Source organism: Pteronotus mesoamericanus, unplaced genomic scaffold (genome assembly GCF_021234165.1).
Source record: "Pteronotus mesoamericanus isolate MK-2021 breed Mesoamerican mustached bat unplaced genomic scaffold, CSHL_Meso_final scaffold_54, whole genome shotgun sequence".
NCBI lineage: Eukaryota > Metazoa > Chordata > Mammalia > Chiroptera > Mormoopidae > Pteronotus > Pteronotus mesoamericanus.
In genome coordinates, this window is record NW_026555321.1 from 44,535,977 (window position 1) to 44,563,924 (window position 27,948).

The 27,948-nt window shown below is 37.9% G+C and overlaps 1 protein-coding gene and 1 pseudogene across 1 annotated transcript in view; both read right to left on the reverse strand.

Annotated features, from left to right (window-relative positions):
- The window catches only part of FHIT (fragile histidine triad diadenosine triphosphatase), a 1,408,108-nt gene that overhangs the window by 1,227,049 nt on the left and 153,111 nt on the right, over positions 1–27,948 (reverse strand). The gene's annotated exons all lie outside the window — the stretch shown is intronic.
- Positions 17,334–17,478, reverse strand: LOC129061144 (uncharacterized; annotated as a pseudogene).

A 27,948-nucleotide genomic window follows, 5' to 3' on the forward strand; every position in this document is an offset into this window, starting at 1 on the left:
GCAGTTGCCACCAGTCATGTGAAAAAGAGCTAGTATAAACTGGGATGTGCTGTGAATGTAAAGTACACACCAGATTTCAATATTTTTCATATTTGATTACAGGATGAAAAAGTAATATTTTGGTTTATTAGGCTAAATAAAATGTATTATTAAAATTAATTTCATGTTTCTTTTTACTCTTTTTAATGTGTTTGATAGAAAATACAAAATGACAATGTGTTCACATTATATTTCTATGGAATAGTTAGGGATAGAAGGAAAGCTTCAACTTTGTCTTTGTTTTCTATACCTCACCCCCATATCTTTTTTTTATAATTACCCCGAACTCACAAACCTTAAATTCTTGCAGGTCACTATTGCTGAATTTAAACAGAAGAAAACATGCATACATCAGATCTTCCCACTAACAAAGGTCAGTGGACAGGCTGTGTAGCAAGCTATTTGCTGCCAAACACTCCACAGGGAGACACTCTTTGAAAGCTCATCATCTACATGAAAAATTCATGTATATCAACTGATTTTCAACAGCAGTGTCAAGCCCATTTAATAGGGAGAAAATGGTCTCCTCAACAAATGGTGCTAGGACAACTGGATAACTACAAGCAAAAGAAAAAGGTTGGGTCCCTACCTCATACCATATACAAAATTAGTTTAAAATGAATCAGTCACCTAACTATAAGAGCTAAAACCGTAACGCTATTGGAATAAAATGTAGGGGTGAATCATTACCCTTGTATTGGCAATGGATTCTTATGTATGACACCAAAGCATAAGCAACAAAAGAAAAAATATATCAATTACACTTCATTAAAGTTAAAAACTGTTTTGCATTAAAGGCCATTATCGACGAAGTGAAAAGACAATCTGTAAAAATGGTAGAACATATTTATAATTCATATATCTGATAAGGGCCTAGTATCTAGAGTATATAAATAATTCTTACAACTCAATGACAAAAAGATATAGAAATGATCAACAAGCACATGGGAAGATGCTCAACACCATTAGTCGTTAGGAAAATGCAAGTCAAAACCCCAATGAGGTACTGCTTCGCAACCAAGTAGGATGGCTATCACTTTTTAAAATGGAAAATAACAAATGTTGGTGTGGTGTGCAGACACTGGAACCCTCACACATTGCTGGTGGGAATATAAAATGGTTTAGCCACTTTGAAACATAGTTTGGTGGTTTCTCAAAAAGTTAAACATAGAATTACCATATGACCCAGAAATTCTACTCCTAGATACATGCTCAAAAGAACTGAAAACAGCGACTCAAACTGATACTTGTACATCCATGTTCATAGCAGCACTATTCACATAGTCAAAGATGGAAATGGCCTAAATGTCCATCAATAGATCAAAGAATGGATAAGCTTTTGTGGTATATACATACACTGGAATATTATCCAGTGTATGAAAGTTGAAAACATTATGCTAAGTGAAAGAAACCAGGTTAAAAAAAAAGTCATATATTATATGATTTTATTTATACAAAATATCCAGAATAGGTAAATCCATAGACACAGAACATAGATTAAAGGCTGACAGGGACTAGAGGGGGTAATGAGCATGGGAAGAAACTGCTGAAAGCGTATAAGTTTTATTTTGGAGTCACGGGCATGTTTTGGATCTAGATAGAAGTGATACTGGCACAACATTGCCCATGTACTAAATGCCTTTGAATTGTTCACTTTAAAACAGTTAATCTTATGCTCCATGAATTTTACCTCAATATATTTTTTGCATTCTATCCATGATAATTGTGATGTTTTAAATTTTTTAAAAATACACTTTTCATTATTTAACCACTTCTGTTCTTCACCTCCTCATCAAAAAATAAATTATAGTAAAACTGACATAGACTTTATAAGCTAACCCAAATCCACCCTAGTTCTCTTTCTCAAGTTAGAATCAGTTTCTGTTGCTTATAATCACATAACTTTAATTGATACAGTACCAGAGCATTGCAGTAAGGAAACCTGAGCTCTAATTCTAGGTCTGCAACTAATCAGCTATAATCCCAGCATAAATTACTTAAAGGAGCTGGATTTTAGTTTGCTCATGTGCAAATTGAAGGGATTAGACCAAATTATTCCTAAGAGTTTAAAATTCCACGCATATCACAAAGGAACTAATGTGTTTCCATCTTCTTTATCAATATTATACAAGAAGAGGTCACTGTCAGACAGTGGTAGTTTGATATTTTCCTGATAAAAATTAAATTTGAGAGTCTGGCCCTACTCTTCTCTAGCCAGTCTCTCCACCTCCCTCCTCCATGATGTTTAAGGTGTAACTTCCAACAGATAAAATCCCCTCAAGGTCTTTTATGAGACTTTGAATCTCACTACCGTAGAAAGGCAAATCAAATAAAATGGTCAGAGACAATAGCCAAAAGTTTTGCATCTATGTTTAGAAACTAAACAAAGTTCAGATTGTGGTATAGGGACTCCAAAGGCACTTTAAAATTTCCTCTTTTGATTCAAGGAGCTGGGCAATAATTTGCCTGAAGAAAACTTAGCTTTTTGTCATGACTAGGTTGGTTTGTACCTTTCTTATAGCCTTTCTTTCTAAAAACAATAGTGGTTTCCATCAGTTGTCTTATAAAAATGTTTTAAATTATTAAGAGTAACAAAGAAGAGATTAAAAAATTATTTTTAACTTGTACTCGTCCAAAAGCTACACATGCAATATGTTGGGGAAGTTTGAGAAGTTTATTAGGTCAATCTAGGCTCTAATATACTTGGATTATTGATCTAAACCTGTAAGCGCAATAAATCACGCTTGGTCATGGAGGCGGCGCCAGCAGAAAGTGAGAACACCGATCAATTATCTGAGAGTTCTGGGCTTTCTCACTGACTTGCCATTATATAATCATTTTCTTGGTTCTACCTCAGAAACCAACCTACCTTTTTACATACAAAACTTTGTCCACCCAGAAAAGTGCTATGAGACTGGAGTGAAAAGAGCTTGGCTCTGACATCAGAGCACTTGGGTTCTAGACCAAAATTCACCAGGCTGTTGCTTGGCCTCATTATGCCTTGGTTTCCTCATCTGTAAAGCAGGGAAAATCACAAGGCTTCCCTGGCACATATACCACTGTGAGTATAACAGAGGACGCAAGATTATATATGAGTGGTTTTCATTTTACTTTGATTGATTGTGTTTCATTCCAAGGACATTAAGATATATATAACTAGCACATCAAGCTAATTCTTACAATTGTTCTTATTAAATTTTGCTCCTTTGTACCCTAGGCCTCTCTAAAATTTGTGAGAAATTTTCAACAGTGAGCTACTACAGCACTTAAAAGAGAATACTATTACCAAATGGAAGAGTATTACGAAAGCTAAGCTCTTCTTCAGAAGCCAAACAGCATTACCAATAGTAGAGAGGAAGGAGAATTGGAGTGAAATAAATTGCTGTGAGTTGAAGTCTTTGTGATACTTTAGGGGTTTTTTGGATGGGAAAAGCCACTTGCAAACCTCAAAGGGATATACTGGTACCCCACTGTCCTCTTTGAATGTCCGAATTAAGTCCTTTTTTGATGACAGCACTTCTAGGTTTATATAAGCAGTGGCAAGAAGATCTTAAAAGTATGATATAATAGGAAAGGTAGCTTCCTGCTTTGAATTAAAACTGTCTCAAAAGAAATAAAATAGAACATTTAGATTACTATGTATGACCTGAAACATTTGCTGAATCACAACAAAAAAACATTTATCACCTCACAAAACAAAGATGCACAGGTCTTTACTGGCATCTACCATACCTTTACCTAAATCAAGTTTCACAGACCAAAAGAATATTTTAGCTTTTCTTTTTTAATGTTGGACTGGACATTCTCTTGAGAACAACAGGGCCCGTGAAACCTTATTTTGCACAAAGATAAACCTAGGCAAAATGTATAAGTTTATAGACCACCAATTTATGTGTCCATCCAAATGACAATCATTTTATCGAGTCCCACAGGGAAAGATGCATTCTTCACAAGTTAGACTATGTACTTCGTTGAAAAAGCACACCAATGAGAAGAATGCTCACTGCTTTTTTTGACACCATAATGTTAATATTTTGTTAGGTTTAAGATGAAGCAACACAGAGAGAGTTTTCAAATTGTTCATCTTGAAGTAGGTTAAGGGGTTTGTGTAGCATTAAGTAGACTGCATGTGGCCCAAGGCCAGGGGTAGTAGAGATGTGTGATATTTGTTGCATGTATTAAATATTTATACATGAAATATGGGTATCTACTGTCAGATGAACTGTTTCACAATAATCATCCCTAGTCAGCCATCTTCTCCCAAATCAGATGGCAAAATAGTAAGAGCTACTTGTATTTATTACCCGTATAGGAAAAAGCCTCTGCTTCTCCACAATTAGCTGTGGCCTGGCCCAGGCTGGTGACTCAGCAAGTGGAGTACACACATAAATCAGTGATATAATGCAGAAGTAGGGCTTCTTCCCTTTGGCAGCTCTTTCCTGCCTTCCCTCTCCCCTAAGTCTCTTCCTTTCTTCCCTGTGTGCTTTCTGGGCACTGAATGTTACAAGTTAGTTCAGAATTTACTAAAAACAAGGCTCAACACTTTCATATTAAAATTGAAGGGACTATCCAGAATATTCACCCCCCAAGATATGGACATCAAGTCTGTACCATCACCATTCCTCTTGGGGCTCTTGACTTACCTGTTGAACTAGTAATACTGTTGGGCCTTCTTTTACCTGCATGTGATCCTGGATATCAATCATCTCTGTTTATTCTTGATATAATTCTTAGTTTTTCAAAAATCTGATGAACTCGAATGGATGGTATCTACCCTTCCCTCTTTGGAAAGAAAGAAACACTCAACTATTATTTATCCCATAATGGAGGAAGGGAGGGAGGGAAGGAGGACCCAGTTAAAAGGCCTTTCATCACTGATTTCCTTAAATGCCCTTTTTGGAAAGCATTAGTTCTTTCAGGCCCATAAAATGCATTTAACAAACTGGAACAATATCTTATAGACATAACAAAGGTAACAAAACTGAGAATTTCAGAATTATTTGTGGATTTCTTGAATGTATAGTGCAATATAAGAAAAACTAAAAAGCTATTCACCAAAAACTCATATATTCTTCATTTCAGGCATTTATTCTTCCAGACCAACTTGTAAGTCCATCTGACTAAGTTTTAACCAATGGAATATATACCAATTCTGGGTTAAGGGTTTTAAGAAATGGATATAACTTCTAGCCCTTTCTTTCCCTTCCACAGACTAGATGCTGTAGCATCACAGCCCTAAAGGAAGGCAGAAACACAAGATAGAAGAAGCCTAGAGTCTTGAATCATCCCAATAGCAGACTATTATGTAAGTGAAACTCCCGTTGTTGTTTTTTTAAGCCACATTACAGTTTGAAGCTTATGTGCGAAGTAGCTGGTGTCTCCCTAATTAATCAATGCAGTAAGTTAAGTGATTAAAAGCATATGTTCTACCTGGGACACCTTGTTGTGGTATAAAGATGGAAGTTAAAGGTTAATGGGATTGAAACTTAAATATTTAAAGATGAAACCACAAGAAATATTGAAGGAGGAAGGTGAGTTGGAGTGTAAAAAAATTTTTTTAATTAAAAAAAACTAGTCAAGAGTTGATTGCCTTTGAAGCAGGATATGGGTACATGGGAATTAATTACATTATTCTTTCTAGTTTTGTATACATTTGAAATATCATACAACAGAAATTTAAACAATTAAAAATAAATCAACATGAAGGATGTTTGAAAACAATAGAAAGGATACTTGAAGGTGTCCCTAGTGGCCTAGGATGAGAAAATTTGAGCATCAAAAAGATTAATGACTAAGATGAATTCACATATATAAAATACTTTTTTTTTAAATTCATAAGATAGTTTTAAAAAACCTCATTGGTTTCTAACTGGATGTTACTGGAGGCATTCATTTATTAATCTGAAAAAATGAAATATGGTACAGAAAAATATATTTTCCTGCCTATATGAACTGTATTTCAGGGAAGCCAAGTGGCTGATGAGGAAGAGTTCTCTACAGAAGAATTCTACAAAATATATGTAGGAAGAATGACAGAATTAGAAAACTGCCTTTTTGTGACCCTCTAATGAGAACAGGCCCATATCCAGATACAAGCAACTATCATCAACTGGTATAAAAATCAGTTGGAAACAAAATGGGAACTTGGTAACAAAAGAAAAGACTGACAACACATGACCCTACTGATTAATCTTGGCTTCACTACAAGAAGGACAATCCATCATTCTGTGCTTCGTGCTGTGATGCAGAAGGATGTACTGGGCACCACCTCCGAAGTACTCCTGCCTAAAAAAATTTACAAAATCTAATCAAGACTCTAGACTAAATACCAAGCTTTTTAGGGATAAGTTAAACACTACCACAAGGACATGAGCAGTCAAGTTCATAAAACAGAGCAAATGACCCAGTGTCTTCCACGAATCATGGGCACTGAGGGGAAGGGAGACCTGTTAGGGAGAACTGCTATGGGATAAAGAAGACTTAGTCAATGCAGCAACTCAATACAGTGTGTGGGCCCCATATGGGTTCTGACTTCAACAAAACCAGCCATAAAAAGGCATATTAAGGAATTATTGCTAATTTTGTTAAGTGTTATGATGTCATGATATTTAAGTAACGGAGGAAAATGTCCTTAGTAAGAGATATACACTGAAGAAATTTCAGGTAAAATGATATGATATGCAAGACGTGCTTTAAAATACTAAAAAAAAGAAAAAGAATGAAAAATGGGATAGACGAAATAAGATTGGCAAAATGTTGGCAATTATTAAAGCTGGATGAGGGGTACCTGGATATTCACTGTGCTTAGTTCTACTTTGGTGTATATGTATTTGAAATTTTCCATATAAATTTTTAAGGTACCAGCTTGAAGTCAGACAACGTTGACTGACCAGTCCTTTCATTTCCAGTTGCAGGAAATTGGGATCACTACGCCCTGCACATTGCCATCCTCTGTGCCATCAGTGGACAGGTATTCCTGGTAAAAGTGCTCCAATATTGTTTCTGGTATTTTCCCCCAAGCCACCCACATCCATTCTGTGAGGTTTGATGCTGGCTCTTTCAATGCTCACACATGTGCAGGCCAAAACAATCGTGTCCCAACTCCTACCTCAAGTGATTATGTGGCCATCAATTTTGAGATATATTCCAAAACCAGAGGTTAAAAATACTTTTTTAAATATGCATTTAAAATTCTATTAAGAAAAATTCATAGAGAGGTCATGAAAATAAAAATGTTGACTACAATGAGATTGTCTAAACCCCTACAAGGCCAACCCTACTTTGTCCCACACATATCTTTATCTTCTATAATTCCTGGGTCATGTTTTAGCTTACAAGTTTTGCTGGCTTAAATACCTCCATCTTGTACAAGCTATAGCAGCTGCCACTGGCCAATGACAGGCCCTCAAAAGGCTTCTGATGGATATCAGTTACATGAATAATAAATAAGCAAATTTTAAGCCACGAAAGAAACAAATCACATGCAAAAGGTGGAGGTAGCCAAAAGCTCTTCTGTACAAAGTTCTAGAGATTACTTAGACAAAACTTATCAAGCGGTTGTGTGTGACCATTTCATCCAAGTAGAGTCAAAATTCTTGATGCAGAGTCACCCTGGTCAGGTGGCTCAATTGGTTGGAGCATCATCCTGTACACCAAAAAAGTTGCAGGTTGGATCCCGAGTCAGAGCACATACAGGAGGCAACCCATCGATGCCTCTCTCTCTATATCTCTCTCTCTGCCCTTTCCTTCTTCCCTCTCTCACACACTTTCTCCTCTAAAATAAATAAACATATCTTCTTGTGAAGTTTTGTTTTTTTTTTAAACGTTGAGTCATAGTAAAAGTTACACTACATCTAATGATAAGAATGAACATCTGCTCTATGGAGATGCTCTCTCTCTACATAAGTTCTAATAATTTCCATACACCATCAGAAGACATAAGATTGAGAAAGTCAGTAAGGATATAACCTTTGAGAAAAGACTTGTTGGAGCCTAAATACAAAGTTTTCTTTCAAGTCCATGTTCTGAGAGAACTTTACAAATGTAAGATCTAAATGAAGATATTGTTATATTTTGTTTCCTAATATCCTTCATATAAGGATACAAGGCATATGCAAGTTTTACTTAATAACAAATCATGATAAACAACATTTATTGAATTTTATTACATACAAAGCACCCTCTCTCAAGTTCTTTTCAGGGCTGCCTAATTGCGCTGAATTGTGCCCTGTAGCTTGACCTATAACATCTTAATTAATTTTAGCCACAATCCTGCAAGGTAAGTAGAATACCACATCTCACCCACATTTTCAAGGGAAAGAGTATTGGAAGCTGGCTCAAGTCAGACAGCCAGTAGTGTATCTACAATCACACCCAAGGGCTATGAAAGAATAATTCTTGGGCTTGTGTTTTTAACCTAAACACACCAATGTTTTGTAAATAAACTGTGATGAGGGATTGGAGGGGAGGGGAAGAAGGGGACAGCGAGCACAGATAAATACTTGAGAAGGTACAATAAAATCAATTACTAAATGAAATAAAAATAAAGCAATCTTATTAAAGCTCCAAATTTGATACTAGAGTCAACAAATGTACTTCTGGTTGCACACGAGTTCCTAAACCCTCTGGGCCAATTCCTGAAAATATTTAGTTGCACGCTGCCACCAGCGCAAGAGTCACTCTTTGAGCAGTGCTGCCCTACACCATGTTGTCATACTCATGCTCAGAACTAACACTGATTAAAAGTTCCAAAATTTCTCCATCTGTTGAGGATAATAATTCCTTTAGATGCTATTTATTCTATTGTTTTTTAAATAGATTGTTTTAAAAATGATTGTTAGCATGTTTCTATCCAAAAATATTTTTCCAGTGACCAGATACAGGTTGCAAAATAAATGAAAAGAGAGAATTTTCAAATTTTATGCTGCTTTATGATACAACTGCTATGGTATTTTGATAAATGTTAAAGGGGAAATGGGGAAAAAGAACACACATTTCCTTGCCAAGGAAACACTGAATAATACAGTGAAGACAGAGGAAAGAGGATCAGAAGTACCACGTGCTTCCTTCCCACCCCATGCAGAGAAACGCTCTTTCAAATCCATCCTAGGAACTGAGTGGCTATTGGGAAACTAAAAAACAAGTACTTAAGAGATCTCAAATACAATGTGACACATTGGACTCTTCAACCTGCCATTCCTCTTTGGGGAGTTCTCAGTTAAATAACAAGTCTGGTACCCACAATACATTCACACACAAAAATGTGTTCTGGGAGGGAAAGGGGGATGGAGGGGAAGAAGCCTAAGCTTCCTGGAATATTTTTTTTCAATTTATTCCAAAGTTCCAAGGTAATACCAAAAAAAAAAAAAAAAAGTTAGCATAGTTCTTAGGGCCCTGGTATGAGCAGATGGGTCAAACCCACAGCTCCTGAGACTACTGAAGAAATTAGTGAGGGCAACACGGAGGACAGATAGTACTAGACAGGAGTCAGCAATCAGAGCAAACCCAATCTGAAGGAAACAATTAGAAGCTGGCACAGGTCCCAAATCAATAAGCGGAGGTGGCCGTGGGCAGTGAGCATAATGGCCGGGTAATGAAAACTCCAATGCAGGTAGCCTGGCGCTGGGAGTGGAACGACTCTTCAGTGCCTCTCTGGCTGGAGAGAGGGTCATCTATCAAGAGGCTGCAAAACACATCTGGACAGGCTCTCACGGCCCAGCCACCCAGATGTCACAGCCCATGTGAACAAACAGCACTAGGTTTTCCCAAATCCTCTGAGAAATAAAATCCTCGCAGCTCACTTTGTCAGGCCCAGAATGAAGTCCCAACAGGAAAAACACTTCTCACAGAATATGCAGTGGATTCAAAGAGCTTTAGAACTGTATTTGCCATTAGCTATAATGGAGGCTATGCTAATAAATTCTCCAGCTCTGGATTGAACAGGTGTAATTCAGTAATGTAGCTGTAATTGAATGATGTCAACTCGATATAATTTGTAATGTTTTGCTAACAAATTATCTCATTTTCTTTTTCTGGGAAAAAAAAATGGTATCTGTGATTCCATGTAATAAGTTGGTTTAAAAGGCTGACATACAGTGCTAATGATAAAGATATTTAATTCACAGAAATGTTAATGGAAGCATCAGCTAAGAATGATCCTAGCTGATTTTTTATACACTATTAACCTTTTTAAACATAACAAACTTGAATTTTCAACCAGCAAATGTATTGAATTGGTAACATGTGGTCCACATGTATTTCTGTGTTTCATCACTATGATATTAGTCTACTGGAGAGGTTCTTTATAAACTCTGGAATTTAACCATTCCTTTCCCTGCACAGTTCTCAAGCCAGATCTATGTGTTGCCACTTCAAGGAGATAAGGCTGGTCTCCTTGTCTGGACTGCCTCCTGCCCTTCCATTTACTTGTCAATGACCTTTGTCTCTCAGGGTCCAGTCAAAACCCTCCTTCTCCATGAAGCTTCCCAGACCTACAGTCAGAATTACTTTCTCTCTCTGGCCTGTACTCCAGTCACCATGTCACAATTAAGATGCCCTTGCACATGCCATTGCCCTGGGCCTGCCCTGGTTAAGGCCCATTCATTCTGGGGTTTCAGTTCAATGCAGCAATTTTCAATCTGTGTGCTGCAAGAATTTTTAAAACATGCAATACCTGACTAGTCAGGGGCACTGACCTCTTTTCCCTTAGACTGTTGAGTAAAAAAATGACAACAGCCAACACAACAATAGCTGTTCAGTGTGAATGAATCAAAATTATACCTATTTTTGTCAGAATAGCAAAAAAATATGTTCTTTGGTGTGCTGCAGAATTTTAGTGATTAGTTTTTTTTGTGTGCCATGAAATAAAAAAAGTTGAAATTGCGTTTCATGTCTTACCTCAAGGAGGACCTTTCCTGCCTCAGATTAGGGCACATCACACATGCATTTTCATACCACTGCATTCATTTCCTTTGTTTCATTAATCCCAGGGGTCATTAGTATCACTTTGTCTCTCACTTCCTTAGGGTTAGGTTACAGCCTGGGTCTCTGCTGTGTTTTTCTTAGGCCTAGTAACATGCACATAACACACCATTCAAAGAAAGAATGAATAAGTAAAGGGATAAGTAAACAAATAAACATTATTTCTGTTTCTATTCTCTCTCCCTCTATCAGTCTTCTCCACCAGATTGTGAACTCAAAGGCCACATATTACTCATTGCAGTGGCCATACTGTCTAACTGGGGTTTTATACATAATAGAAGTGAACTGGTAATTAAATTGAATTTATTTTATTAGCATTAGGTTGGCCATAGAGAATTTAGTCCCAGAATTTATCCTGTTTTACACTGTCTGCTATCCATTGACCCTCATCAAGTTCGCACTATATGTCAATCACTCTGCAGGATATTGTAAAACACAGAGAATAATAATTAGAATCAAATACTACAGTTTCAGGGTGATTCCCATTTATGACTGCATTTCTCTGGCATGCCAGAGAGTAGGGGAATCATAGAGGCTAATCAAACAAACACTGTCCTTGAGAAGCTCATAGTCTAGTAGAGGAGATAAAAATGAAGAAAAAATATCAAAATATCAGAGGTAAAACCCATGAGTAACATAAGAGGGGCCTCAATACTTTTGGGGCTCCAATGAAGGACAGAGGACGTAGGCTCGTGGGAATGGGTCGCAAAATGAATTTTACCCAGGTGAAGGTTGGCATTGGAGATGTTCCAAAAAGAAATGGAGGTGGAAAACAAGCATTCATTCTTTGGTTCAAAAGATCCTTATCAATTACCATGTAAAGCAGTGGGAATACAAAGGTAAGGAAACCTAAATTCCTTCTCAAAGGAGTTTACATTCTAATGGTGGGGACAGATAAAGGCAAACAAGCAAGAAAGCCAGGAGTTGATAAGTGCTCTGAGAAAAAACACAGTAAAGGACCAAAGTGAAAGAGTGCTACCCGGGGGAATGGTAGGGGGGGCGGAGTCAGGGTGGTGGGCAGGGGGGGCTTTCCCATGGCAATGACACTGCACAATGACCTGAATGAAATGAAAGAGGGAGCCATGCAACACTCCCATGGGAGGAGCATTCCCAGCAAAGGCAATAGCAATCCTATAGATAGAAGAGGGAATGCTGACAATTTCTTTTTCAAATTGGGGCTTTGGGGCATTGTTCTTCTTGGGGGTATGAAGGTTCTTGATGAGATTTTTATATTTTTTTCTCATTTAGGTAACACTCATTTAAAATATTGCTATTTAGTGTTATGGATCAGCTACATGGAGCCTAATATGTGGGTGCCAGCACAAAATTTCTGTGCCTGGGTTTGCATTTGTATTTGCATTTATAACTGTGGTAATGGTGCCTGGTTGTGCTATTTTAATTGTCACAAGCCAAAGATAAAAGAAGCAGAATTACCAATTAAATAATGTCATCATGTACCAAAACCTCAGATTAAGGGGACAGTACAAAGGAATTTTCCAGTAGTAGGAGCTGGAAGTGTTAGGCGAGATGGAGTCATCACACAATCTAAGCTGTATAGAACTTTCGACATAGCAGACATCCCATACTGATATTTCCAGAGATGATTCTGTTTAAACCAAACACAGCATCCATTATGTTAAATGAATGTTGCTAATTTGAATTTGATTTTGTCGTTTGGATTGCTTTTAATTTCTAAAAGTATTTTGGTTTCATATTTGGCTAAGAACTACAAACATAGCCTATACCTAGTTTTATATTTTACATGTTTAATAACTAAATAATAAAAAAATTATGTAAACATTGGGGTTTCTGAGAATTTTTTTTCCTTAAATGGCATCCATACACTACTTAGGTTTGGCCATAGTGAAAGATAATCATGGAAGCAGTCTTTGTTTTCCAGAACCACCAACAAGTAATAGCTCTTGGCTGTTTCTAATGAACCAAAGAGTAAGTACAGGAAAGAAAGGAGGTAAATATCTCTGGTAGAAAAAATATGACAAATTGGATATACCTAACAATTATAACTTTTCTTCTCTGTACACAAAGGCCATCATTTATGTTACATATAGGTTAAAACTTCTTCAGAACTTCTAGCCCATTGAAACCTTCAACAGTGGAAAAGTACATGGAAGGAAAAGAGAAAGTGAAGAAGCCATAATTAAAGGTTCAATGCACTCCGGTGGCAGATTAATCACACAGCCAGATGAAGAATCAAGCGTCACTAAAAATGCAAAATAAATCCAGCTAAACATATTTCACCTGCAAGGAAAAGTTTTTCTCACAACACAAGGCTGTTCTATGCCAATAAAAGTGAATGAGAGCCAAGACAACTGTCTGAAAAGCCCAGGCAGTTGATGGAGAAGCTTCCTTAGGTTGTAGGACTATTTAACTGCAGGAGGTGAGAGCTGGCATCTGAAATCAAACTGGCCAGAGTTCAGAAATCACCTCCAACACTGAGTGGTCAGCTCCAAGACCTGAGCAAGTTCTCTAATATCACAGAAAAAAATAAAGATAAAGTAATACCTTAATTATAGGGTTGTTCAAAGGGTTCAAAGAAATAATCTACATTGCCTGCCATGAAGTAAGTGCTCCATAAATGTGAGCCATGATTTTTATGATGCTACAGTTCTATCATAATATAAACGCAAGTCTCCACAGATGACCCAATCGACTGCTTTACTCAATGCTATAGCCTTGGAAAAATGTCTCCATTATTTTATACACCATGATGGGTCCAGATGATTAATCATACATACACAAGTATTATGTGGGTGCCACATACCAAGGATAAAAGAAGCAGAATTACCAATTAAATAATGTCATCATGTACCAAAACCTCAGATTAAGGGGACAGTACAAAGGAATTTTCCAGTAGTAGCAGCTGGAAGTGTTAGGAGAGATGGAGTCATCACACAATCCAAGCTGTATAGAACCTTCGACATAGCAGACATCCCATACTGATATTTCCAGAGATGATTCTGTTTAAACCAAACACAGCATCCATTATGTACAAGTAAGGTACATTTAAGGTTATCCTGAAAATAACGTCATTCTTATTCACTCATTCACATAACCCAACAACCTTACCAATAGGTACCATTATTATTCCAACTTCACAGATAAATAAGCAAAGTCCAGAAAAGAAGATGATCTTGCTCAAGGGCATACAGCTCATAAATGATGCAGCCAGGATTTGAGGCCAAGTCTGGGCCCAGAGTCTGTCTTCTGAATCACCACATGACTCTGTCCCTCTAGGTATATATCCTTCCTCTGAGTCCAGTAAAGAAAATCACTGGGAATTGCAGGACACACACACATACACACGTTTATTCTTCTAGATTCTCCACTCTCAGCATAGAAAACAAGGGTACTTAATTCCCCAACTAAGCATTTCCCTAAATCGCAATTTAGTGTTATTCTGTGAGCTAATACAGAGTCAATAAAAAATCATCCATTTGAACAGCATTATAGTAACTTTTGTTAATGAAACTTAATTTGAAAACACTGTCCAACATTTTTACATAATGTCCCATAAACCACAGCTAACTCAATTAATTAACACTTGAATTTAGTTCCAAAGGAAAAAAAAAAGATGCTCTGCTTTTGTCAGATAATGAAAGCCATTTATTTCAGCGTGGCCTTCCCCCTGCCCCCTCCCCAAAAAGCATTGAGAGAAACTAAATACCTATAAATGAAAGAAAATCAGTTAATTTGGGAAGCCTCATTACACTATTCCTGTGATTTTAAAAAGAGAGTCTACGTTATGGGGTGCCCTGTTCTCAAATTACTCTATCCAAGTAATAATTTAATTTGTAAACACATTGTCTTTAAAGTAAGAGGAAAGAGATTTTTGTTCCTTAAATGTTTCAAGGAATCTTTGGATTCCTCAAAACTGCTTCAAAGGAAACAGCTGACAACTGTCCCTTTGAAGCATCAAGACACAGGCCATCATCAGGGCTTTGAGGGCAGGGAGCAACTGTGTAGCTCAGCACTTCACTGTAGGCTGCTGTGCAACCCCATAATGAGCTACAGTGGAGATAGTCAATCAGGAGCCAAATCCGTGGCTCCAGAAGGAAAGCCAGCAGCAGAGGGAAAGCTCCTTTTAGCTGGAGTTGATTCCTCCTAGTACCTTGCTGCTAGAGTCCAGCCTTGTCATCTGTGAGTACTCTTCATTAGGAACCACATTATGGAACATCATATCTTCCCCAGCTGCAAGCAAAGGCACCACCCTGGAATTGCCCAGTGGCCTGGATGTGTGACTAATGACTAGAACTCTGGCTTCTTGCTTGATGCCTGGCCTTCAGAATTACATGAACCTGTAGTGAAAGACACACCACTGTCACAGACATATGGAAACAGATTAAGCCCCAGATGGAAGACAGTCAATGTCAATCGGTCACTGTTCTTCCAGCCCGCTGGCTTTACAGCTCTGCAATGACAGAGAATGATTTCAGCACTCAGCTCCTTAGCTCAATTAAGTCTTAGGAATGGAAGTCAAGTTATCCACCAAATGTTTGTGTTTTGCTTACTGCTTCCCACTCATCTATAATAGCCTCTTTTGATAGCATTCATCCTTGAGCATGTCTTTCCATTCCCAGGTGACTGTTTTACTGTTCTGCAGAATACTCCAGCTCTTCAATGAACTAGACATTATTGTTGTATCAGCTGTCCCACAAAGAGATAAAATCTGGATCAAACACAGAACTTGTCGGGGAGAAAAGATAAGGTGAAGAATTAGTAGAATAGTGGGAAGAAGAAACATGCGATTGAAGTTTATGATACATTTAGGAAGCTATTGAACAGTTTCGCCCCTCTCCTGCCCTTTTTTCCCTCCTTAGATTCTCTGGACCTACCAGTATCAATTGGTTATGTTCCAATGACGATATATATTTAGTTTAAGGCTGTTGACTTTGCTCCTCCATTACAAGTAATGGCCTCTGTTTCCAGGCCTTATCTATCCAGTCACTCATCACCTAATAGCTTCATTTTTAAAAATATTATGTTATTTCATACTGATGTTGACCCAAGTTTTGCCACTCCAAAATATGCCTTTTGGGATACTGATTATAAGTTGGCTATTAAGAAACAAAAGACTCAGAGAGAATTTTTGACCCTTCCCTTTTACCTGCCTAAAGGAATTCAGATAGAAAACACCCACTCAAAATAAGGGAGCATCACCTTAGCATGATGGTAATCTAACTGTGTCAGACAGGGAGAAATTTAGCAAAGCCTGTTTCCCTCTATGTCCCATTGGTTCTGGGTGACCCAGCAAGAATTGTTAACCATATATTTGCTCTGTCTCCTCTACCTGTAAACTGTCTTTGAAATTTAAGACCACTATCCTTCCTCTCCTTTCTCCAGAGTGACACAGAAGCCTCAACTGCCCAATGGCCCTGAGGCCTCACATTCCTATGGCAATCCCATATGTACACTTGTAATAAATTTTGGACATTTTCTTCTGTTAATCTGACTGATATTAATTTACTTATTACGCCAACCAGAAGAACTTAGAAAGATCAGAGGAAAGTTATTTTTTTGACCTTTACAATATCAAAGGAATTTCATTGAATTTCATAAATTCCTAACAATAGACTCCAGATGCCCATGGTAACTTTTTGTTTCAGATATTTCTGCATTTTTGGTATAAATTTGCAATATCAGTAACAATAATAGCTAATGTTTTTCTAAATGCTTATGCTGTATAATAGTAATTCATCTAAGCTTTACAACAACCTTATAGTGGATCCTATTATCCTCTTTCACAGATGAACCAAGGCCTAGAGAAACCCATGGACTTGCTTAAGGACATTCAGCTCACCAGTGATACTGCCAAGATTCCAGTCAGGCAGCCTGACTCTTGAACCTGTGTTCTTAACCTCTGCATGATACTGTTCCTCAGAAGAACCATTACAACTCCCTAGGTTTTCATTCCACACTCTCAAATATGAAATACTAATGATAAATAGAGTACAAGTTATTGCAAAACATGTATAAAAGTATATGAATTAAAAATTAAGCTCTGCCTTCTCTCCTTCCTCCCTTTCCCCTCATGCCCCCTACCTTCATATCCTTATAAATAATTTCATTCCACAAGAGAACCAATATTAACAATTTGGCATGTATTTTTGTTTTTTAATACAGACATACATTTTTACATATGTTCATATAATACATACTGTCTTGCTTAATGTTTTTCCTGTCAGTTCATAGAGGTCTCCTCCATGTTTTTTAAAGGCTGCAGTGTAATTTCAATGTATAGATACATAATTCTGAATAAATCCTCCTTGATGAGTATTTAATTTACTTTCTTTTTTTAAGGGACAGCAAGAATGCAGTCCCCCACTACCACAAATTATGCAGTCAAGTCTCCCACAGTTGAGGCAATTGGAGTGCAAGGGTGATTTTATCCTGGGAAAAATCACATTCATGATCATGGTATCTCCCCTGTCAGGTTAGTATAATTTACTTTCAATTACTACTACTATAATAATGCAATGAAATTCTTTGTAAAGTTGATCAAGTATATCTACAGAGTGTGTTGTTAGAAATCTGGAAGAATTTCTAGGTCAAAACATTTCGGAGAATTGTTAATAGTTCCAAACTGCCTGGCCCAAAGTTTGCTCTATTTATTTACACTCACAGCAGAGTCCATGTGCTTATATCCCCCAAATTTTTGCCCATTATGGTTAGTATACCTACCAACTAATTTTTAATTTAATATGAAAATGAGGTTATAATGATATTCCTAAGTTTCCTTTTGGGATTCCTAACTTACTAGGATCTGCACAACCAGTTCTGAGAATAAAATAAAGCAAATACCTGATCTCAAAATATCCTGTCTGCCTCTCCCAAATAACTCTTTTCAGCTGACCTCACTTATATGGCAACCCCGAGTCTTTCCAGATTGAGTAACAGATGGATGAATCTGATGAATTACAGACCAAAATCAAACAATAACATAAAATATATATATGTATATGTGTGTATATATATTTACACAGGCAACTGTGTAAATGCTGCCTAGAAACAAAATTCACAACCCTTGACTCCCTGAAGGAGGGCCTTTCTCTATAACTGATATGCATGTGCCCAAGTCTGACACTTTCCATCCAGCAAAGGTCATGGTGTACATATCTGCTATCCACCATTCCCAAGCTCATTATACTGCCAACTTATATCATTTTTGATCACATCATAAATGATATAATGAATATATATTGGTAGGGGGAAAATATATGTATATATATATATAGGTAGGGGAAAATGACTCTCCAAGGTTATTAGAGGTATCCAGAATTATCTCTAAGTCCCCAGGCATAAACTAAAATATCCACTATTTCTTGGCAGTATGAATGGAGAATGTGCCCCAGTCTGAAGAGAAATGAACAAATCCTGTGTGCAGACCTGAGTTTCTGGGAGCTGTGTAGATTACCTAAAGGCATGAATTAGGTGGATCTGAGTCTATCTTAAAATGAGTAGAAAATATTACTCCAGGTGGTTACTGCCCCTCAAGCACAAAGGACTATCTTCTAGCTCCACAGGATAGGTAGTTGCCATTCTTCAGCAACACTAACTGATGAGGCTGTGTTTTGCATTCCAAAATGGCACCTCAAAGAACTAACTGATAATAATAAACACAAACTAATGGAGACATTATCTTCATCATCATCATCTTCAAGATTAGCATGATGTGAACCAAGCACTGGGCTAATTCCCTAATCAACCACATGAGGTAAGTACCATTATTATTCTATTTTACAGATGTGAATATGTGGTCACAAGTTAATAGGTGATATTGCCATGGCTCAAACCATTTCTGTACTATGTCAAGAGCCATGCTCCTGGTCATTACACTAGACTCCATTCCACAGCCATAAAATAAACACACCAGAAGAGCAAAAGAATTGCAAACACAGGAAGGCTGAAAGAGACTGGTGGCAGTTAGTGTATTTGAGCATAATGGACCAGTCTGATTATAGTCTCTTGCTTCAAAATGTGTTCATGTAACTAAAAAAGCATCTAGTCTAGGCTCACAGGCACAAATGTGTATGGAAGCCAGGAAAGTAACACTCATGAGTAAAGAAGGTCAAGTGTATGACAAAGGGAATGGTGAAGAGTGGGGTGCTCATACCCCATTTGAAGAGGGCAACTGTGATTCCAGATCAAAGAATTTTTCTCACGAGAAGTGAAAAATAGAATTTTTAATGCAAAATGTTCCTATTTCTAAATTCTAATTTTAAAAATATTTTAAGGTTAAGTTTGAAGCATTTGCCTTACACATATAAACAATAACATGGAAGGAGTTTTAGCAGCACTGTAAGATACTTTCCTAGCATCCATTTTTCCTTTGTCCTTGCTAACATACCCTAGTCTTTCTCAAGAATTTGGAACATGGCAATGTGCTCAAGGAAGACAAAGCCTGTCCTCAGCACAAGAGGCTGAATTATGATTGGACTAAGCCAGTGAAGGTAGCTAAATTATCTTTTGCCAGTAACTAGTCTTGGAGGGGATACAGATGTGACCCAATTCTCACAAAACAGAAACAAAAAGATGCTAAGAAAATATTTTCTTCCCTAAAAAAATTTAAAAAGACAAGGCCCTTTCTGCCCCCTTCCTTCTATCCCATGTTGGATACTATTCTGAAACACGGTGGTATTGAAAGCTCTGGCTTCTTGAGAGCCTGAGACAACAATCCTACATAGCACTGATGGTGTAATGGAAGCAGAAGGGGCTTGGGTCCTTGTTGAACAGGCTTCTTGTTCAGAGAATAGTAAATATTCTTGTATTTTAGGACACTGTGAGTTGGGTTTTCTGTTACTTGGTACAGAATACATTCTAATGAAGAACGTCTCTCATCTCAGAGTTCTAGCCCTTTGTTTACAATATTTCTACTGCTGAAAACCATCAGGAACATCAGGTTTATGTAGTTACAGTCTGTGGCTAGATGTGAGATAAGGCTCTGCCACTTGAGAACACCCACACTCTGTTTCAAAAATTTAAATTATACTGTTAGCTTTCTGAGATGAATGAAATACTTTACAGCATTATATAGCAAGGACTTCACTGTTCTCATGGTTGCCAGGCAACTGTGTAAATGCTGCCTAGAAACAAAATTCACAACCCTTGACTCCCTAAAGGAGGGCCTTTCTCTATAACTGATATGCATGTGCCCAAGTCTGACACTTTCCATCCAGCAAAGGTCATGGTGTACATATCTGCTATCCACCATTCCCAAGCTCATTATACTGCCAACTTATATCATTTTTGATCACATCATAAATTGTGGTTTCTGCATGCAAAGCCAAATGACAGAGTGAAGACTGTCCTGGGACATAATTCCCTATCCTTTGACCTGTCTCATTATATAGACTGATTGAGCACCATCCTGGCAAAGGAAAAGAACATGTGAAGGTTCTTATCAGCCTGAAGAATCACTGTCAGATGAACAGTTTTGTAAACATCTTCCAACATTCAAGGAAAGTTTGCATCTTCACAGTGAGTGACATGATAAACTTTAATAATGCTTCAAGGAGTTTCTGAGTCATTTTTTAAAAACGCATGCGCACACAAGCTACGGTGGACTTATTATTCTATTAGTAAGGAAATTTCAAAATGCAAATACATATGATATCCTGCATTTACATTTCATAACAATCTGAATGTTTTGTTTTTGCAAGTGAATTTTTAAATACCTTAAATTCATAGAATCATGGTCTACAAAAATAAGGAGAGACCCTGAGATCAGTCAGTCCAATCCAAAAGAATGAAAGATGCACAGCTCCTTAGATGTCAACACAGAACCCAAGTTGCTTTACTCCTGGGTTAATGAATACTCATTTCCAAAATAATGTGCATGTTTCTCATGAAACCAACCCTTAATCATTGTGGTGATGAAGGCCAGGAACAAATTAATTTCAACTGGATGACAAACCAAAATCTCCATTTAGCCATTGGTTACTATGCTAGTCAGAATTAAGTTGCATGTGAGAAACCCCCTTAACACCCTACCCTCAAAATTAACAGTGGCTTAAACACACAAGCTTTTATTCTCTCATTTAACAAGTTTGAAGGTAAGTAATCCAGGGCAGATTCAGATGCTTTCTAACTAACGATTTCTCCAGTACCAGAGGACCTCCTTCCTTAAAATAGTCAAAAGCTATAGATAATCCACTATATCTCCATCCTAGTCAGCAGCAAGAGAGAATTTTCATACTATGTCTCTTTAAGGACCCCCCTAGTTTGGATTCTCCTAAAAGCAGAACCTCAGACAAGGACTAAGGGCAAAGGTTCAGACAGCTTATTTGCAAGGTGATCCTAGGAAACGGGATTAAGAGGAATGGAGAAGTATGAACTGAACAGGAAGCAGAACAGCAATAAAGCATGTATCAAGCTGGTATATCTATAGGCAACTGAAATTATACCTCAGGCTTCTGCGGACCAAATGAGGAATTGTGCAGAGTGCATCTCACAACTGTGCATCTAACTGACAAAGACTGGGGCAATTATCCATCAGCTCCAGGTCCTCCAGAGGTCAAACTGATAGAGCCTGGCCCACAGCCAGGCATTCACCATAAATCCCATGGTTAACATAAACTTTTTGGCATGGCCCATGTTCTCAGGTATACAAAGTCACTCCAATCCCATAGGGTATTTCAAGGTCTCAGGGCTATCTCCCAGGATCAGTCAAAGCTAGTCTTTTCTTTGTAGTATGAAGAGTTTTAACACCCCAAGCCTGCTGAATTAGCTAACCCTTTACTGCACAACCTGTTTGGTGAGAACTTAGTAACACAGCCATACCCACCTACAGTGAAAGTAGGAAACACAATCTTTGTTCTTGGCAGCCATGTGTCTACTTAATATTTGGGAATGCTGTTACTGTCTTCCAGTGGTTCTCAAACTTTAGCATATCAGAACCACATGGAGACCTCGTTCAACTCAACTGCAAACACCTCACCAACCCACCCCTCCAGTTTCTGATTCAGTAGGTCTAGAGTAAGGACTGAAAACTTGCATTTCAACAAGTTTTCAGGTGTATTAGCTTTCTGTTACAGTCAGAACACATTATCACAAAGTTAGGGCTTAAAACAACACAAATTCACTATGTTACTGTTCTGTAGGTCAGAAGGCTGACACATGTCTCACCAGGCTAAAATCCAGGTGTAAGCAGGCTGTATTCCTTTCTGGAGGCTCCAAGTTAGGCTGTTTCATTGCTCATTCAGGCTGCTGACAGAAGTTAATGCTGAGGTCCCTGTTTCCTTATTGGCTGTGAGCTGACAGCCGTTCTCAACTTCTGGAGGCCACCCATATTGCTCAGCATGTGGATCTCTCCCTCCCTCCTCAAGTCAATAATGACGTTTTCTGTTCTTTTAATGCTTCAAATCTTTTCTGCTTCTTGTGCCATCAACTCTCTGATTGCAGTATGAAAAGCTTCTTTGATTTTTAAGAGCTCACATAATTACATTGGGCCCACCCAGATCATCCAGAATGACTCCACATCTCAGCCCATAACCTATAAATTACATATGCAAATTCCCTTTTGACATATAAGATAACACACTCACCCTTTTTGGACATTAGCATGTAGGCATCTTTGGAGGAAGCTGTAATTCTGCTCACGACACCAGTTCATTCTGTTGCTGCCAATTCTGGGCCCTCCTCACTTTGAGAACCATCACTATAGCAAAGGGAGAACTACCAGTCTCTTCCACAGCAGTAGCTTTACTTTACATTGTTTAAAACTGATGCTAAAAGCTTGTTAACAAATGGATTGACTGCAGTTTTAGCTCTTCACTGCGTCCCATGTCTGCTCCAAAAGTAATGAAAAAAGGGGTGCAAAGGGAGACCCAATAAGAGAAAAACAAGGAACTAAAATCACCCCAGGATTAGATAATCAGCTCTTGAATAATCTAGCCATTTTTCTGACTATATTCAGTGAAATTCTTAATTAAGAGAAAGAGAGAGAATGCAAGCAAGCCACTCCTGGGTGTGGGGAAGGGGTACAGAAACAGAGAATTCCACTAAATTTAACAGATGTTTTATGGCAGGACTGCTCATGGCCTTTAAAACACCAATGGATGCTGTGATCCTCCAAGGAGGACAGAGTTTCTCAAAACTACCTGGCCATGGACCAGTTTTTTTACGGCACATATCATGGAATTGAGGTCCTTGAAAAAGTAGTAAAGGTTGCTTTGGGGTGAAAGGTAATAACTGAATGTACCTTCACATTCTATGTTGGTGCTTTTCAACTCTGGCTGCAAAAAATACTCCAAAAGGTTGCATACTAGAGTCATTTCAGAAAGTTTAAAAAACACATGCATAGGTCACACACCCCAGAGATTCTGATATAATTGGTCTGGGGTATGGCATAGACACAGTGGCTGTTCTGCACACTCCCCAGGTGATCCTAATGGGCAGCCAAGATTAAGGACCACTACTAAGCTGATGACCCTGTTCTCCCAGCTCCTTTAGACTGTGCAGTTGCTAACCACAGTGAGAAAACCAGGTATTGTTCTATGTATTTTAATTCTTGCCCAACCAAATTACAAGTGTGATTATGAGAATTAAGAGAGATAGCCTGGAGTGTAGCAGGTAGTACAAAACAGTTCCCACTCAACAATACTATCCTTTCTACCATCATATCCAGTTCAGATGACTTTAATCTTATGGTATCCCCAAAATTTAGCTCAATATTCCACAGATGGTAGATGTTCAGTAAGTAATTTGATATTTTTAATATATTTTCTTGATTATGCTATCATAGCAGTCTCAATTTTTCCCCCATTACTCCCTCCACCCAGTACCCCCATTCCTTCCATGATTCCCCCTTACATCATGCCCATAGGTCATGCATATAAGTCCTTTGGCTTCTCCATTCCCTACACTATTCTTAACATCCCCCTGTCTATTTTGTGTCTACCAATTATGGTTCTTAATCCTTGCACCTTTTCCCTCATTCTCCCCCTTCCCTCTCCCAGCTGACAACCCTCCAAATGATCTCCATGTCCATGGTTCTGTTCCTATTCTGATTGTTTGCTTAGTTTGTTTTTTAGATTCAGTTAATAGTTGTGAATTTACTGTCATCTTAATGTTCATAGTTTTGATCTTTTTTTTCTTATATAGTTCCACTTAACATGCAATACTGGCTTGGTGATGATGAACTCCTTTAGCTTTACCTTGACTGGGAAGCACTTTATCTGCCCTCCTATTCTAAATGATAGCTTTGCTGAATAGAATAGTCTAAGTTGAAAATCCTTGCTTTTCATCACTTTGAATACTTCTTGCCAGTCATTATTGCCTGAAAAGTTTCTTTTGAAAAATCACCTATGTCTTATGGGAACTCCATCATAGGTAACTCTCTGCTTTTCTGTTGTTGCTTTTAAGATTCTCTCTTTATCTCTAACCTATGGCTTTTTAATTATGACGTGTCTTAGTGTGGTTCTCTTTGGGTCCAACTTGTTTGGGATTCTCTGTGCTTCCTTGACTTGTATATCTATTTCCTTTACTAAATTAGGGAAGTTTTCTTTCACTATTTTTTCAAATAAGTTTCCAATTTCTTGCTCTTCCTCTTCCCCTTCTGGCACCCCTATGATTCGGATGTTGGTCTATTTGGAGATGTCCCTGAGGATCCTTACACTATCTTTTTTATTATTTTAATTCTTTTTTCTTCTTGCTGTTCTGGTAGAATGTTTATTTCCTCCTGTGTTCCAAATCATTGATTTGAATCCAGCTTCATCCCCTGTAGATTTTTCATTACTTCACTTAGTGTAATCTTCAAATCTTCTTTATATTGATGCCACAGTCAATGAGTTCTTTGAGCATCCTGATCACCATTGTTTTGAACTTTGCATCTGATGAGTTGGTTGGTTATCTCTTTTTCATTTAGTTCTTTTTCTGGAGTTTTGTTCTATTCTTTGATTTGGGCCATATTTCTTTGCCTCGTCAATTTGGCAGCCTCCCTGTGTTTGTTTCTGTGTATTAGGTAGAGCTGCTTTGACTCCCTGTCTTACTAGTGTGGCCTATTACAGTAAAGGCACTTGTAAATTGTGTGGGGCAGAGAGTTAGATAATCTCCAGGGAAGGGCTACCCGCTTCACCACTATGTGGCTCTGTGTGACGGGAGGGCTCAGAGAGGAGACAATGCCTCTGCCTGGCTTCTGGAGGTTTGCCCTGCCCTCACCCTATTTCCAGTCATTTGACCTACTTTCCATATGTGGTTGGCATCCTTCCAGCTGTTGTCCTAGTGCTGATTCCCAGACTGGGTGGATTTGCCTACATTCTAAGTCTTTGCAGGCCCTTTAAATGTAGTCTCCTGAAAATCCATCAGTTTCTTCTGCACCCCAACTCCTACTGCTTTTTACAGCAAGAAGTTAAAGGAGTTTATCTTCCCAGCACTGGAAATGTGAGCTGTTTGGTGGCCTGGGGCTGGGATCCCAAGGTATCTCTTCTGATTTTTATCTACCATTTGTGAATATAGGACCATCCATTCCACAGCCATTACCACCTCTCCATACCACACCGCATCTCTGCTCCTTTCCACCCATCTCTGCAACTCCACCCCCTCCTATCTGTCTGGATGAATGTGGCTTCTTTAAACCCTTGGCTGTCATACTTCCATACAGCTCTATTTTCTGATGGTTCTGGGTATTATTTGTTTTGAGATCTAGTTGTAATTCTTTCAGTGGTAGAAACACTTCACCCTACACCTCCATCTTGACCAGAAGTCTAATGTGATAAGTATTAAAGTATGAACAAAGCCTTCCTCAAAATGTGTATCCTGAAAGAATCAAGCTTCAATGAAACATACATGCATGCTACTATAAACATATAAGGGGATTAGATAAGTAAGATGGGGAACTAGCACTTTGATTGGCATGGCACTCAGCATACAGACCTTAACTGATGATTATCAAATGTGTGAGTGAATAAATGGATGAAAGAATTCATGAATTTCAGCATAAATAGGTAGGCATAAATATGTCAAAGCATGAAGTAATTAGGTGAAGGACAGAGGGTGGACCCCAGAGCAGGAAGTTCAGAGAAGAGGTAGACATGCAAAATACTGTGTCTCTTCCTCCAGGTTTGTGTAGGTCACTGAAAACACTTGGTATGCCAGTGAAAATTACTAAGACCTCTACTGAAATGGAAAGACTTGTTGGGAAATTTGCAGATCTCAGCTGCCTCTAATTCATCCCTTTCTTCCCAACCTATTAGATTCCAATGCAATCTCTCCAGCTCCATTTTGGTGATGGGAGAAGGAATGGTACACAAGAATCTCCTGTCCTCTGCTCCTGTTCTTTGCTGAAAACATGGTGCTGCCTAGCAATTGCCAATTGCCCCTTTCCAGGACATCTTTTTAGAGAATCTCCCTTGGGCCACTCAGGGTAAGTAGCACCAATGTTATGTATTATGGATACATACACTCTCAAGAACTGCCCGGTCCTAAGATAATGTAACCCGTCATCCAATGTTCTGTCATTTAATTCATAGTGCTGTTTATCTTGGCTTCAGGAGAATGAATTATTGGTCTATTCAGTAAGTCTCATACCACCTTTCCTCTTCTCCATTATCATAAAAGTTAAAATTATTTATTTATGAACCAAATCATTTATCTGAACAGTTTAACAATGCACTAGCACTTATGTAGGTTTTTATTTCAATTTTGTTAGAAATACAGTATCAAATATCACTTTGTACACATTGCTCTGGGTTTTTTTCTCCCTCAATACCTAATAATATATGGGGGTCTATTTTGGCCTTGTGCAATTAAAACAAGTAGCATAATGAACCCTCAAAAATCCCGAGAAAATGACAAATGGGTAACAGCAATAATTTATCTGTGGAATGTAAGGCCTTTATAAAGAACTTCCAAAACTACTCCAAAGTAAAAAATGAAAAAGAAAAGAAAAACAAAACTCCAAGACAAGAGCCATCAGGAGAGAGTCAGACACTCTCACAGATTGTTTTTGGGAATGTAAAGTGTACATTTCTGAATTGCAACTTGGCAATATGCATGAAAAATTCACAGCTTTAAAATGTTCATTTCCTGATTCACTATTTCAAGGACTGTATCCTGAGGAAGTAAAAGATGTTCCCAAAGACATATCATATACAGATGTTTATTTACAGTGTTACTTTCTATAGAGAAAAACTGAGAGAAATGTACAGGTCTACAGATAAGGGGCTTGCTAAATACATTTGTCTCTACAAAATGGATCATTATGTAGTTATTAAAAATGATGTTCCTGAAGAATTATGGTTTAGAAGAAAATGCACAAAAATCTACATGCTATAAAGTGGAACAGAAAGATGTAAGGCTATGCACCCTATATTCAATGTATTTATAATGTATATTTGCATTTATGTTTATATATTTGCACATTATTCTACACAAAAAGTGATCAATAAATATTTTTGAATGTATAAGTGGTGTGTATTTGCATTTGTGTGTGTATGTGTGCACACAGGTGTGTAGAAAGACAAAGATGAAATACCCCAAAATGTTAATACTGGTATTGGCTAGACAGTGGAATTCTGGAGGATGCTTATTTTCTTCTATGTTTTCCAAATTACCCCAATCCTCATGTTATTTTTATATTCCAAAATTATTATTACAAATTTTAGGGCTAAAGAAACTCATTGCCATTCTCACTGTAGTATTCCAATGAGGCAAGCACTCTGTTGTTAGATATTTCCTCCTTGTTTGGTCTCTTCCAGGATCCACAGCTTTGGAGCCATAATTATTTAGATTCAAATTCCAGTTTTCTACTTTAGAGCTGTCTGACTTTGGTCAACCATAATTCACCTCTTTGGGTGTTCTGTACCGCTGGAGAAGTGCTGAGTGTCTATACAAATGTCATTTGTCCCTCCTCTTCCTTTTAATTGGTCCTGACTCTGATTTTGTTTACTTATCGGTAGCCCATACCCCAAACCC